Genomic DNA, 16,889 nt, shown 5'->3' with positions numbered 1-16,889 from the left:
TTATCACCCGGTACTAAAGTGCTTTGTAGCCCCACTGTTTTGGCTTCCCGCCTAGATGTTTTTTTATTTTTCTTTCTTTTGCAATTGCTATTATATTCATTTATTACGTAGTAAATCAAATAACATTCAAAAAATTACAAAAACAATTTGTTAGCTTGATGTTGATTAGATATACACTATAAAAATATTAGATGCGGTTAAATATTAAACATAGTAAAATTATTAATTTTAACTTAGTAATAGGTTATAATGGTCATGATACTTATGTTAACTTTAAAATTCAAAAAAATAGATATTTTGACGATGCAAAAATTTAGAAAAATAGTGTCTATTGTGTTATTAACATGTTTACCATGACTTAGTCTTGTACTTATTTAATTGTACGTGAATTCATTATTTAATATTTAATGGTGCTATAAAAAATTAAAATATTTAATATTTTAACCATGCAAGTTCTTGTTTAATACCATGCAAATAGTATTGTTAATAAAACCATAGAATACATGACATATCATTACAATGCATTATTACATTACTTTATCTCTTGACCACAAAACATAGCATAATGGTTCTAACACATTACATATCATCATCCAACGAAACATTAATAACCTTCCTCCTGACGAACGTCCCTTGGTTGTGATCATGGCGTATGGAGCATCCTCTTTGGCTAACAGGATGGTTGGGTCAACATCGACTGAAAATGGAGGAAGATCATCAAACTAATCATAATCTTCTGAAATGTCAGTCTTGTCCTTAACTCCAACGATTTTTGTTTTCCCTAGAAGAACTATGTGGTGCTTTGGCTGTTCATCTGACTTATTAGCACCCTTCTTTTTTGGTTTGCTTAACATGTCATTCACATAGAAAACTTGAGTCACATCATTGGCTAGGACGAACGGTTCGTCTCTATATCCAATCTTATTTAGGTCCACTATTGTCAGCCATAGTTGTCTGCCGTTACGCCTCCTCCAGTAAGTTTCACCCATTGGCACTGAAATAGAGGGATTTTCAAAGGTCCATAGTCGAGTTCCAATATCTCCTTAATGACACCATAGTATCTGTCTTTTTTTCCAATGCTATCTATTGCATCTATACGAACACCACAATTTTGGTTTGTGCTTTTTTGGTCTTGGGCTCTCGTGTAAAATGTGTACCCATTTATCTCGTATCCTTGGAATGTCGATACTGAGATAAATGGACCCTTAGCCAACCATGCTAGTTGCTCTTCAATCATGTCATCACCCATCAGTCATCGCCGCAACCAAGAGGCGAAAGTTTCAATGTGATGAATTGTAATCCAGGCCTCAGTCTTCCCCCTGGTTTGAGGACCGTACAATGGTCTTGTACTCCTCCAAGTATGGAGCCACCAGGGATCATTGTTGCAGGACCGTGAAATGTGCTTTACAAAATGTACTCTCATCGATGTCCATCCGAGCTTTCCTCCATAGTGTGCCCTTTCCTTTGAGTCTCCCCTCATGGCATGATACAGGGACTCCAATCGAACTTAGATCGTCAATAAATTCAACACAAAACTCAATGACCTTCTCTATTCCATATCCCTTTGTGATGCTTCCTTCTAGATGGGCACGATTACGAACATACTTCTTCAGAACAGCCATAAACCTCTCAAAACGGAACATATTGTGTAGAAATATAGGACCAAGAACAAAAATATCTTCACCAAGGTGGAGAAGGTGGGTCATGATACTAAAGAAGGAAGGTGGAAAAATCATCTCAAAGTTGACAAGGCATTGCACCACGTCATTCTACAGCTTTAGTAAATTGTTTGGATGGATTGCCTTCTGAGAAATCATATTGAGGAATGCACATAACTTCACCATTGCCATTCTCACATTCTATGGTAGGATACCCCTCAGTGCAGTAGGCAGCAATTGTGTCATCAGGACGTGGTAGTCATGGGCCTTTAGATTTATGAATTTCTTCTCTTTAATATTTATTGTTCCCTGTATATTCGAGGAGTAGCCCGATGGGACCTTGGTACTATTCAAGCACTCAAACATGTTTTCCTTCTCTTCCTTGTTGAGAGCGTAACCGGTAGGATACAAGTAATGTCCATCACCTCTCTTTTTCGGATGTAGGCCATCTCGTTGTTTCATACATTTCAGGTCCCAACGTGCTTCAATTGTATCCTTTGTTTTTCCATATGTACCTAGGAAGCCAAGCACGTTTATGCAAAGATCTTTCCCAATAAGGTAGCTCCAAAAATATAGACTTCTTCTTCCACATGGGTGCATGTCCGTCCTCGTCGTTCAGAACAGGTTGACTACCAGAGCCCTTGCCAAAGACTATCCTCACATCCTTTATCATAGAAAATACACATTTATCATTAAAGTGAATGGGCTTAGTATGTTTTTCTTCCTCCCCTTCAAAATGCTTCCCTTTCTTTCTAAACGGGTGCTTAGCAGGAAGAAATCATCGATGGCCCATATACATGACCTTTTGACAGTGTTTCAAATATATGCTGCAAGTATCATCTAAACAGTGCGAGCAGGCTTGATATCCCTTGTTTGTCTGTTCGGATAGATTACCAAGCGTCAGCCAATCATTGATGGTTACGAACAACAATGCACGTAGATTAAAAGTCTGCCTTTTGTTCTCATCCCAAACATGTACACCTTCTTCCTTCCATAACAGTAAAAATTCATCAACCAACAGTCTTAGGTAAACATCAATGTCATTAACAAGTTGTTTTGGACCTTGGATATTTACCGGCATCATAAGGAACTTCCGCTTCATGCACATTCAAGGCGGAAGGTTGAACATACATAAGGTCACATGCCAAGTGCTATGACCACTACTAAACTCACCGAATGGATTGAATCCATCCGTACTTAAACTAAAACTTATGTTCCTTGCATCCTTTTCAAACTCGGGAAATTCTCTGTCAACTGTTCTCCACTAGGACCCATCAGCGGGGTGTCTGATCATTTCATCTTGCTTACGTTGTTCTTTGTTCCAACGCATCAACTTAGCATGTGCCTTGTTTCTGAACAAACGCTTCAAGCGTGGTACTATATGGAAATATCACATTACCTTTGCAAGAACTTTCTTCTTGCTAGCCTGCCCCTCAACATCACGGGGTCATCTCGCCTGATCTTATAACGCAGCGCTTCGCACATATGACAAGCCTCCAATTTCTCGTATTCCTCACCGCGATAGAAGATACATTCATTAGGACATGCATGTATCTTTTGTACCTTAAAACCCAGAGGGCAACCAACCTTTTTCGCTTCGTATGTTGAAGATGACAATTCATTCCCCTCAGGAAGCATGTTCTTTATGATTTTTATTAACTCATCAAAACCCTAGTCAGAAACTCCATTTTTTGCCTTCAATTGCAGCATTTTCAGTGTTGTACCCAACTCTTTTGCCCCTGTTTGCAATCTGGGTACGACAATATCTTATGATCATCTAACATACGCTCAAACTTCTTTGACTCCTTCACATTCTCGCAGTCTTCCTTTGCATCTCACAACACCTGACCTAGATCATCAGTAGGACTTTCTTCTACAACCATCTCTTCTTTAGCCTAGCCCATTGCAGCATCTACAAAGGCACTTCATTGAGTCTAGTCAAGAATGTAGTTATCATCTTCTTTATCATCATCATCATCTTCCATCATAACTCCTCTTTCCCCGTGCTTGGTCCAAACAAAATAGTTAGGCATGAATCCTAAACTGTATATGTGGGCGTGAATAGTCTTTCTGGATGAGTAATCCTTCTCCTTTTTGCAAATTCGGCATGGACAACAAATGAAACCAGATGGCGGCTTGTTAGCCTCTGCCAGATCGAGAAAATCATGCAAGCCATTAATGTACTTCATGGAGCATTTGTCCGTGTTATATATCTATTGCCGATCCATCTACAAAGTATTATCGAACCAAAGATATTCTGATCATCCATACAATTATACATGAAACACAACAAACAAGATACAAATACCATTAAACTTAAATGTTGCTCAAACTTTAGATAGAAATACACAAATTTAAATTTTAGACCTAAACAACATGATACATTACGACAAACTCAAATGTTTATGAAAGTTTAGATAGAAATACACAAATTTAAATTTCAGACCCAAACAATATGATACACTACGACAAACCATCCACTGAGTAGTATCTAGGAGAACTTTAAGCATCCTTGGGTGCGAAGATAAAGGTTTCGCTGACCTAGCCTCATCCTGTGGTTTATTTGTGCCTCCAGTGACGGTATTACTCAGTAGACCTGAAACACCCTGGACTGGCGGTGGAGCATAACGACCACCAAAAGGAGGTTCTATACCCGCCGCAACAGCATCTTCATGACATCTTTCCAAATAATAAAGCATTGCTCTCTCCCACGTGCTCATTTTCTTCAGCTTATCATGAGGGCCAACTATGGTTTTCCCCATACCACGAGAGGAATGACGATCGCCCCACCATCGCCACTACCTCCAGCAGCAGTAGCCATCTCTATGTACCACAATTTATTTAGCTCATATTTGCAAATGACTAAACTATGAACAAATTATATTTTTCCCCATAATTTATTTAGCTCAACCATAACATATAAATGAAAATTTTCTCCATTGTAGCTTATTCTAAAAATGACTAATTACATACCTCTATTCATCTTATTATCTCTATGTACCATAATTTATCTTGCTCATATTTGCAAATGACTAAAATATGAACAAATTATATTTTACACCATAATTTATTTAGCTAATATTTGTAAATGACTAAACTATGAAATTATTCCTCTAACCTCATATCAATTTCTTTGACTAATATGAAACATAGCATCCAAAAAAATTGTAGCTTATTCTAAAAATTACAAATACGAGCTCTAAATAACACATGCGTATAAATGAAAATTTCTCCATTGTACCTATTCTAAAAATCACAAATTAATCTAGCTCTAAAGCATAAACTTAGTATACTAACCATGTATCAAGGGAGGATGAAGTTTCTAACCTTTAGAATACTTGAATGAGTGAAATCCCCACGAAATGGTCAAAAATCCGACAGCACTTCCCCTATTTCGCCATGAATGGATGAAGCCCGAGCTGGAGGAAATGGCTAGGGCAAGATGAAGAAGATGCCTGATTTATAAGAGGGAAGTTAGGGCTCCAACCAATACTAAAGGGGGTCATGGGGGGCTTCTAGGGAACTAGTCGTTAGACCTGGTACTAATGCTCATATTAGTACCGGGTCAAAAACCAACCGGTACTAAGCCTTAGGACGAGTGCCGAGTTTTCCAGTATACTAGTAGTATACGTAGAATACATGTCATGTTTGGAGGCATCAATGCATATGCAAATGAGGAGCATTAATGGATTATGTGTAGTTTAAAAAGGGCTAAAAAATTCCACAAGGAAATCATAAGTGATGACTACACAAAAGGTATATAAATGATGGAAAGTTTCCGTTATGAGTTTTGAGTTTCACTCATGTAGGGTTCCTTGTCAAACTTTATAACGGTTCTTGACTGAAGACACACATCTATCGCTGGTTGCTTATTTAGAAATAGAATCATAACTTTGGTTTGAGGAGCTCCCTGGTGCGAAAGATAGGCACACATATTCCGGGCTAGGATAGCCATTCGGCTAGGATGGCAATGGCTATACACTACTAGACAAACGACCTTTCGTTCCATACCTTTGTACCAGTCACTTTTTGACCTGGTACTAATGCTAACATTAAATTTGGGAGTCCTTGAGAAACCTTTAGTACTGGGTTATAACATCACCTGGTATTAAAAGGTCTCTTTTAGTACCGGGTGGTGCTATGACCCAGTACTAAAGGTCCTCGTAGCTTTCGTACCGTGTCGTAATACCACCCGGTACAAAAATCCTCTCCACAGGTTACTTCAAAAGAGGAGCATACCAACTCCATCACATGTGCTATGTAGGTGAGATGGTAAGGAAGGCTCGCGCGAGGCTAGAGGTCGTGGGTTCGAATCCCACGGGCTGCGCACGCGCATATTATTACGCTTGAAAATCACGTGACTTGTGATGCACATGTGCAGGGGCCTCCCAGGTGTTCGTCAATTTATTTTTTAGGAAAAAACAGTTTAGTATCTGTTGGTACAACTAACCGATACTAATATGGACCCTTTAGTATCGGTTATTTGATCCGGTATAGTACCTACTTAGCAGTACCAGTTGCGAAACCGGTAAGGAAGGTTGAGCACCGGTACTAAAGGGGACTTCTCTAGCTACGATAGTGACACAAAAGTGTAAGATGCATGAGGAGAGGTATGCCTGCTTCCTCCTACCGTTGAATTTTGCTTTACAAAAGCTACAGATATATCTACATATCTACTCTATTAGATCCTCAGCTCCCTGTCGATTGGGCCACGATAGATGTAGGAATGCACAAGAAGGATGCACCATCGGTTGCCTCATATTTGATTCGTTCATGGGCGTGCTCACACACACATGATCAAGCAGAGCCTCTCGGCGCTCCTGGACCCAGATTGGGAATCCAAAAGATACAGGTGTGCGCGTGGGGTGGATCAGTTACCAGGCCCTTGTGCTGCCACCCGGACCACAGGACGTGGCCGCACGGATCTTCTTTTCTTGTTCTTGTTCTTTTTCTTTCTTGTGGCCCAAAGCATTTCCTTTCCATCCATCAGCTGCCATTCATCCATGCATATATGATCTGATATGATGACTGTATATATCTGTATCTATCTACCTACTATCTATATGTTTCTGTATGTACCTTTCTATCTATCTACTTGCATTAAGTACTGGCTCCACGGTGTGTATCTCTCATTTGTATGTTTGTGTATTTGTTTCTTTTTTTGAAAATGGAAATTATTCTGGTCTCTGCGACTGCACACAGCCAAATTTTTATAGAATATTCAACACATAAGCTGATCAAAAAGAAAAGGGAAACGAGCTCGCATATAGAAGGAAAAATTATAAGCAAAGTCTATTATTATTTCTCCCTCCGTTCTTGGCGAAGATATCCAAAGCGACTACCTCCAATGCTTTGCTTGCTAAATGTACAGTTTCCTTTGCTCCCTCACGCAGCAGCAAGGACCAGAATCGTAGCCAATATGCCTCTCTGAACACAGCGTATCTTTTTTTCCTAAAAACACTTCATTACGAGTACACCAAATTGCCCATATAAGAGCTGCGACTGGGATAAAGATTAATCTTCTTTCTTCAATTCTTATGCATGTTAGCCAATTACCAAGCATATGAGTTAAAGATCTAGGTGGCGTTAACCCAGTAGATATCCGAACCACCCTCCAAATATTTTTAGCATGCTGGCAATCAAAGAATAAATGTTTAATTGTTTCATTAGAATTACAGAAACAACATTTTTGACGCCCAATCCTGTTTCTTTTTGCTAGATTATCCTTTGTTAATATCACACCTCATTGGAGGTACCAAAGAAAAATCTTAATTTTCAAAGGAATATTTAGCTTCCAAATAAATTTATTTGTAAAAGGAGAACTCCTGGTTTATCAGATATTGATACATAGACCGGACTGAAAAATAACCTAGTTTATGCAAGTCCCAGGTAAATTTATCACTCCCATTTGAAAGTTAGAAAGTGGCTATTTTAGCTACTAGTCTAGTCCAAGCTGATAGTCTATCCCCGTTAAAGCCTCTTCTAAAAGATAAATTCAAAGGCGTTTGAATTTGTTTCCCTTTTAATTATGGTATACATCTCCACCCCTCATATATATCAAGGTGTGAGTAAGAAGATATATAGTTCAAGATCGATCCACAGTATCTCCATACGCAATTATATTATCAGTCCTGTACATGCCTTTTCTTAAGTTTGATTGAAATGACCTAGATGTTTCAATTATTGGATGAACATCCCAGACATTGTACTTAATATATGATTGTTTAATTTAAAGAATTTTTGGCGCCAACTTTGTAGCATTGTAAAAGCCTTTGCATACAATTGTACAGACATTCTTGGGGGGTCTCACTTCAGACGAAGGATGACAGATTCTTTCATTTATCGCATGTTAAACCAATATACAGAAAACGTGGGAATTAAATAATCACTTCAACACTAATGAGCAGGGCCCGGCTTCCTTGCGTGGCAGTTTATATATTAGTAAATATTTTAGAGAGATGGAAAGAGTTACCATTTGTCCTTTGAGTTACCATGCCTAAGTAGTTTAATAGTTTATGAGGTTTAGTTCATTGTATCCACGCATGTCTCATTGGCATGGGGATCATCGTTACTATCTGGTTTACTGATGTGGGGGATCGTCACTCTAGTTTGTATATGTACTCTACTTACTCCTGGCGGCAGGTCTTTTTTCTTTTTGCAAAACACAATACAACACTACAAGAAATGTGACCTTCTATGACGAATCTGTGCTGACGTTAGAGCTTTTCGTCATTACTATATTTTGTTTTATGATATTTTCTAGGAAGAAAAAATTGTCACAAACTAGACTAATATCATTTCATGACGAACAATAAATTGTCACAAGATGGCATCTAATAAACGTTACCATGATAAAATTGTTTCGTCATATATTTTCTTTTAGAATGTTTTTAAAATGATATTGTCCCTTCTTGCAAGATGGACCCACCTATCATAGTGGGTCCCAAGTTTCTGATCAAGTGGCATATTTTTTTCTCTCCTCATTCTTATTTTCAGCCCAGCCTTCCCAGCCTGCTTCTAAGTGGACCATGGCCCATTGGCCAATTTCGGACCTGGCCGCTAGAGACTGCTGGGCCGAGGGACTGGGCCAGGTCGAACTATGTACTGGGAAAAAATTAGAAGAAAACAAGAGGCCGCCTGGGAATCGAACAAATGATCCCCCCTTGTGTATGGTAAGTATTCTTGCCACTGCGCTAACAAGTTGCATTGATTTTGGTGCATGAATATAGTTAAAGTACAAGTTCCGTTTGCAGGGGCGCGAGGGCCATTGGTAGCACGCCGTGTGGCAGCGCGTGCTGGCTACCTGACTACCTCTACACAACAACGCCTGCAATAGATTATATTTCTCTTTTTAATCCAAAACTAAAACTTGTTAACTGGTATTTCTCCCTCATAAAAATTTCAAATTTGATAGTTCTTTTTTCCTGAACTTTTCTAAAATCACGTTCTTTCATTTAATAGCATTTGCATTAATTGATATTTTTGAGATTTTTTTCATAGGGTTTGTTTTCTTCTAACAGAGTACAAAATAGAGAATAGAAAAAAAATTGCATAACAAGTGATAATGTAACTTCATATTTTCTAATATCAAGGTAAATATAAGAATGTGTCCAAATTTGAGTTATACAAGTTCAAAAATGTTTGGTGGTATACAAATTTCATAGTTTGAGTTAGAGTTATATGGAACTTTGTGAAAGATGTATCAATTCATGAATGATCTATAGTCTCACTTTATCAAAAACATCTAATTTTTTTATGGAAAGCTTATGGACCCGAGTCAAAAATGAGCCACCGAAGGCCACTGACAGGGGAGTTTTAACCCCGGTTGCAAAGACCAACCGGAACTAAAGTCCCCCCTTTTAGTCCCAGTTGTAATAGCTAGTGGGATGAGGAGCGTTTTGTCCCGGTTGGTGGCTCCAACCGGGACAAAACGCCCATTCCACGCGGTTCTCCTCTCTCTCCATCTTATCTTCTCCTCACCCTTCCTATCCTTGCGCAGGCAGCCTCTCTCCCTCCACCGGCACTTTCTCTCCTCCCTCTCCTCCTCTCTGAGCCACCACCGCCCCCTCCCCTTCCTCTCTTCTCTGCCTTCCTCTCCCGCCCCCTCCCCCTCTGCTGCCCCTCCCCTTCCCCATCTGCTCACCCCTTACTGGCAATGAGGGGCGGCTGTGGGGCGAGGGCAGGGTAGTGGCACGCGGATGAGCAGCGCCGGCCAGCCGAAGGCGGCGGGATGGTGAGTGGCCAAGCGGGCGGGCGAGCAGCGGGCGGTGTGTGTGGCGCGGGTGGGCAGAGCGGAGGTGGGTAGAGGCGGGCGGTGGCAGAGCCGAGGCGGGTGAGGGCGGGCGGCCGCGGGCGAGCCGGGGTGGGCGGCCGGCATGGGCGGGCCTTTTTTTTATTTTTTTTGGAATATTTTTAGTCCCGGTTGGTATTACTAACAGGGACTAAAGGGATCTTTAGTTTCAGATGAATGACTCGGAACTACAGGACCTCCTTTTGTCTCGAATACTTAGTCCCGGTTAAATTTTCGGGATCTATGATCTTGTCCAACAGGGACTAAAGGTAGGTTTTCTAGTGTGCGCGGAGGCCACGGAGGAGCCAACGGATCCCCCTCCTTTCGAGATGGAGGAGATAGATCTGGCGCGGGATCCATCTTGCCTTGGATCGCTTCTCCTCCCCTCCGGCTCCAGGTGAGTTGCATTAGTCTTTTCCATACGCCTGTTTTGAGCTAATGCTAGCACTTGAGTTGAGATGAAGCATGGCTTTTGGTTCATATTGTCCGAATTTAGGAGCTAGCTTGAATATTCGTGTTGAATTTAAACATTCTTTGCCATAGAATTGGAAAAGGAAAGGCAAATCTCCATTGGTTATCATAAGAAAGTATGACATCTGGTCTGTATTCATGGTGCAGTTGGCCGTAGCGTAATTTCTTTTCTAAGCAGGCCTTCTACTGCTTGGAAAGACTTTCGTACGTGTTCTTGCTTCCGACAGGCAAGGTAGAATATGTTTTGTTTGTTTGTGCTTGCATACACGTTTTTTTAGCAAATCTCTGACATTATTTATGTTTCTGCATTTTGACGATCGAAAATATCAAATTGTTTACAACTGCATTCTGTACATCCAAGCTTATGTTCTTCTCTAACTTCTCCCTATGCAGGGTGTCATGGAGGATGTTGCTGCTCGTTTGCTTTCCCTTCACCAACAGCTGGTTACTCTGCATAACTTTTCACAATGGCAATATCCGAATGTATGATCATCCTGTAGCCGATGAGAGCAAGGTATCATTGTTTCCGTGGAGTAGCAGTAGTTCTTCTTGTAGTTTATTCCTTGATCGGTGTAGTTTGGATATTCTTCTAGTCGTACTACTTGTAGCATTAGTGTGAAATCAGTGATCTGTGTGATTGAACCTTGTCCTGCTAGTGGTCTAGTCCTTGCTTCCTGGATCTTGTATTTATAGACGTCAACTTTACAGATGTGTCATTCTCTGCCGTAATTATTCATCTTTTCTTTATGGGGGACTTGCTTGATTCCAAGGGGAGAGCTGGAATTGGGACTTTGTGTCTCTGACACTTCAACCAACCTATCTAGTTGCTATAGTGTTTGGAGTTTGGATAATATTTGTGACTGGTCGTATTTGGGCAATATTGTAAAATTTGTATTAGGCAACCGCTACTTATTTGCTTGCCTGGAATGTAACTATGTTGCCTCGAATTATTAGTTTCCTGTGTTCTTTCTTTTCCTTCTTTGTTTGCCTTGAGTAGCAGTTCGTGTAGCTCTAGCTGATGTTGAGATTGTAGCTAGTTTCAGTGGTGCCCTGCTGCTCGCTCTCTTTTCTCTGTGCCTACATAGTCTATGTAATAGAAAAGTTGTATGTAACTAAACAAACAGCAGTGTGCCTACATAGTGTGCCTTATCCTTTTATTTTAATTTATTCCTTGTATTTTGCAGGTTATCTACTGATCTCATAGCTGCCCAATTTTTCTGGCTGCAAGGAGACAACTTTGGACATAGAGAAAATGGCTGGGAAAAGAGACAACTTCGGGCATAGAGAAAATGGCAGGGAAAAGCTTGACCAGTATAGAGCATATCATACTCAGGTTTGTGTAAATTCATCATATATTAATCTTACGCAGCATTTCATGTCTACATTTTTTCCTTGACATGAAATACGGACTATAAATGCGCCATAATACATATATTTGAACTGTTATTACCATATGATGCTTTACTGAACTTAACCATGATTATTAAGGATGAAGCATAGACAATTGAAAAATATAGTTGCCTTTTCTGCATCAAAAGCATACGTCTTCAGCTTTTATTTGGTAACTAAAATTATGATTACTAAAATGTAGTCTGTTGTAATACTGCAGAATAAGGGACTAGATGGATCAGGCCGTGGTGAAGGCAACTGTCAACTTCCTAAACATGGCAGTGAAGCAGTGCTTGCTGGTGGCCACAGATTGCTTGTTGCAGAGCCAGGAAAGGCATTTTGTCGGTAGATGCAAGTGGCTCTATCGTATTTCTCTTCCAGAGATGATGTGGATCCTTATTTAGCCACCAAGGATTTGGTTAATAATGTGAATATTTTGATTTTTTTTTGGAACCTGTTAAATATGTTCTTTGCTTTAATATGGGCTGTTAAACGGGCTGGGCCCAGAAATGTGATTGGGCCGAAACTGAAATGGGCCAAAAGTGACTTGGCCCATAAATTATTGGGGAGTAAAGAAAGAGTGTGTGAAATGAGCCTGGCCCAAAAGCAATCGGGCCTGCCATAAAAAAATTGAAAATGGACCTGAAAATGGATTACAGGTAGAAATAGTACTTTCTCTGATGTGGTCAAGCCCAAAACAAATGTTCACTAAGTAGGCCTGGCCGAAAAACATGTTGCTCGATACGTGGGGGCTTTGTTGGGCCACAATGTACTTTATGACGTTTCTTGTGCTTGATAGTGACAAAAAAACGAGCGTTAGTGACGATAGAAGAATTGTCATAAAAATTTATGATGAAAAAACTGGTTTTGTCACTGAATGCCTTTTATTATAGGGTATAGGTGACAAATAAATTTTCATCACACGAGTGCCACAAATTATGAAGCACGACGAAATAACCAGTTTTAATAAGATAAATGAAACGTCACTGAAGACCATATATGTTGTAGTGCAAACACAGATGATCCCATACACGCACACTTCAATTAGTATTACCAGACCAGCTTGTCGTGTAGTATCATGTTTTGGCAGTTGAGAAATGCCGGTTGTTATTAAACCCCCCAAACACTAGAAATTAGTGATTTATGTTCTTTTAGTAGTGGCAGATTTTAATTTTCTGAAAAAAGAGAGAGAAAAAAAGGATTGAAGATGCTTCTTAGCTCTCTTTTCTCTTTTTTTCCCTATCCTTTCTGCAGGGTATAAGGAAAGGTACGGTACCAAAGTGGTGACGTGACATGTACATGTGGTTCTTCTGCAAAGTTGATAGATACCTGCACATATATTGCCAACGTGTCCTTATATTGTGATGCCGCCATTGGACTTTTGCTAAAGGAATGGGTTAGGCAATAATATTTACTTTCTTGTAGAGGAAAAGAATGTAAACCGCAAATATTGACAATACGGGAGCAATAACAATCCTGACTGAATAATAAGCTGTAAAATAGATCTAGGCATAAGATCTTCATTTTACCAATCCAATAAAGAATTAACAAGTCCAATTCGTTTCATTGCTATCATATGAAGCACAAAACAAATAATAAGTTGTGCATGCCTTTTAATTCTCATGCCAACACTTACCGAAATGGGAAAAAGGCCCATTTACCATATATGCCGACATGTATTTAAGATGGCTGCTGCTCACTATTTCAGTCAACATCTACAATTGTCCTGTATAGTTTTTTTTGGCATAATTCTTTATTCATCAACAGAGTTATAAAGTTACAAACGCCTTGAGATGGATTTAACAGCCAAACTTACCTACCAAACTCAGCATAAATCGCACTCCTTGTGATAGTGTGAGCATCCATATTGGAGCGCCTGTTTTTATGAACAAAATCAGCAGCGCCAAACTGTGCTGCTGTAGCCTTTATCTCCCTGATGATATGGTCATGAGCAGCCATTTCTCCCACCTTGATTCCTTATCCTAGCCTGAAGTGTTGAACCATAAGATCACTCGCCAATGCCAGGCCTTCCCTGCACACAATAGCCTCGACGATCTTTGCATCTGAGAGTCCATGAATCACCAGTGCAGACGCTCCTAGAAAGTTTCCTGCAACGTCCCTAACCATGGCAGTCGTCACTGCCATGCTTGAATTCTTCGAAGTGGTTGCATCGACATTGATTTTAACAAGGCCCGGTGGTGGTGGGATCCACCAAGGTGGGACACCTTGGGTACGTCTCACTGACTCTGCGTGCACCGTCTTGATCATCTTCAAGTCAGCTATAAAATTGTTCACAAAACAGTAAGTAGATAAAGGACTTTGAAAAGAGCTCTCGTGAATCACCTTCCTGCGAGCATACCAGATGGCCCAAAGAGTGACCACCATCCTCGTCAGATCCTCATGCTTTAGCGAGCTGATAATAGCCACTAACCATCCCCTAGGCTTAGTCTCCTGAGTTTCACTCATCAGCTATGTAATTTCCTCGCGTTCCAGAGCCCACACGCATTTCGCCAAATTGCACTCTATCAATAAGTGCTTCCAAGAATCAGGCATACCACAGATCGAACAGGTGCTTCGAGTAGTCATGTTCCTATGGTGCAGTACATCACCTGACGGCAAGGAGTGATGAGCAAGCCTCCACAAGAACACATGTATCTTTGATGGTACCTTAACCTACCATAGCGACTTCCATTCATTTTCCTCGGACCTTAAATCTGATCTCCCAGCAATATTCTCTAGATATGTTGTAGCTCGTTCTTTGTTTACAACCAACATCCTGTAAGTTGAACGAACTGAGAAAATATCCCTCTTTTCATGGTGCCATGCCTAGAAATCCCCTTGTTTCCGAGTGCAGAGGGGTATATTCAGAATTGTGTCAACATCAGACGGACAGAAAACAGCATGAAGCTTTTGGACGTCCCATGAGGCCGTCATGTGATCTATCAGCTCGCTAACCATTTGCGGAGGATCTGTCAAGTCCATCCTAATGGGGCGAAGATAATTTGATCCCGAAATCCAATTCATATTCCATACATGTGTTGATTCTCCGGTTCCAATCCTCCTAATTAATCCCTGCTCCAGAACTTCCTTGCCATCAAGTATGGATCGCCATATTTGAGAAGGAGAAAACCCCAGATTATCATATAAGAAATCCACATTTGGGAAGTACACTGCTTTTAAAATTCGCGCACTTAACAAGCTCTCATCCATGAGGATGCGCCATGCCTATTTCGCTAGTAACGCAACATTAAACAGCTCAATATCGCTGAAGCCCAGGCCGCCCATGCACTTTGGTTTGATCATCTTATCCCAAGTGACCCAATACGTTCTAATTTTTCTATCCTTGCTACCTCACCAGAAGTTCCTCAATAAACTATTGATGTGATGGCATAAACCTCTAGGGAGCTTAAAGCAGCACATCGAATAAGTAGGTGTAGCCTGCGCAACTGATTAATCAGTACATCCTTGCCACCCAATGACAAGCACTTCTCCAGCCAGCCCTGGACCTTTTTCCACACACGATCTTTAATGTATTTGAAAGCCCCATTAGTGGAAACACCCATGTCTGTTGGCATGCCCATGTATTTTTCACTCAGAGATTCATTATGGCTTGATCACCTCACGAAGAGACTATCTACAGCCCTTCGTAAAATGAATCGATGACTTGTCCATATTAATCCTCTATCCAGAAGCTTGACAGTAAATGTTGAGTACCTCCTTGATCTCCTCTACACTTTTCCTATTAGCTCTGAAAAATAGAAGGCTGGCATCTGCGAAGAGTAAGTGAGACACCACCGGAGCTGACGGCGTCACTTTAATCCCATTGAGTATGGATGAATGATTCTTAGCTTTTAGCAGGCATGAAAGGTCCTCTGCTGCCAACAAAAATAGATAGGGAGAGATAGGATCTCCTTGTCGAATACCCCTCGACGGTTTAAAATTATCAAGTCTGTCACCGTTAAAAAGAACTAAAAAAGAGACAGTAGTTACCAGGCGCATCACAGTCTCAACCCAACATTGGTGGAAGCCCAATCAGAGCATGATCGCTCACAGATAGTCCCACTCAACTCGGTCATAATCTTTCCTCATGTCCAACTTCAGAGCACTACATCTCGATTCATGAGGCCTTTTCCGCTTTATAAAATGCAGACATTCATATGCCAAGATTATGTTCTCTGTAATAAGACGCTCATGTACAAATGCAAACTGCTCTTCTGATATAATCTCAGGCAACATTTTCTTTAGCCTGTTTGCAACAACTTTCGAGGCGATCTTATATAGAACATTACAAAGGCTTATAGGCCTAAACTAGCCCAACTCCTTTGGATCTGCCACCTTGGGGATTAGAACAATAAAAGTATCATTTATTGATGTAGCATCCTTCTCCCCTCTCAAAATCCTCAACACTATTGAGGTAACTTTAGTTCCACATAAGTCCCAATGCCGCTGGAAGAAGTGGGCCGGAAAAATGTTAGGCCCCGGGGACTTTGTCGGAAACATATGAAACAAAGCTTCTTTGACTTCCTTCTCTGAGAAGGCTGCAAATAAGCTATTGTTCATTGCTGCAATAACCTTCGTTGGGATTGTACTCAACACTGCCTCCATGTTATTGGTCCCCTCAGAAGTATACAACTCCTCGTAGAAGCTAGTGTTGGAGGTATGCCCTAGAGGCAATCATAGAGATGATGATATCTAATTGTATCCATGATTTGTATATTGTGTTCATTGAATATCCATTAAAGGCTACTTGAATTGATCTGCAATTATGTGAATTGTATGTGGAACTCTTTAATTGTATGGTTATTCTAATGTTGTCCCTAGTTGGAGTTCATGTGAGGACACACATGAATATTAGACTAGCACATGTATTAGTTGATGACTATGTTTCACAAGTCATGGATATGGAGATGTCAAACTAATAATGTGGGCACATGTGGAGACATGTGTTAGGATTGACCCAACACGAGAAGTAGTTCTCTCTTTACACAACATGTACGCTTTGTCCTTAGACCTGAGATTATCGCATGTACTCAAGATGTGGATCGACTTACTTAGGAGCTATCAAACGCTACACCGTAACA

General features: G+C 40.5%; 1 pseudogene; it reads right to left on the bottom strand.

The window, feature by feature from the left end:
- Positions 1-579: 579 nt before the first annotated feature.
- On the bottom strand, positions 580-15,371 carry LOC140223312 (uncharacterized; annotated as a pseudogene).
- Between the last annotated feature and the right edge of the window lie 1,518 nt (positions 15,372-16,889).

The sequence above is a fragment of the Setaria viridis genome, chromosome 7 (assembly GCF_005286985.2).
Source record: "Setaria viridis chromosome 7, Setaria_viridis_v4.0, whole genome shotgun sequence".
Classification (NCBI taxonomy): Eukaryota; Viridiplantae; Streptophyta; class Magnoliopsida; order Poales; family Poaceae; genus Setaria; species Setaria viridis.
Note: the sequence above shows the minus strand (reverse complement) of the source record. Positions and strands in the feature narration are given on the sequence as shown.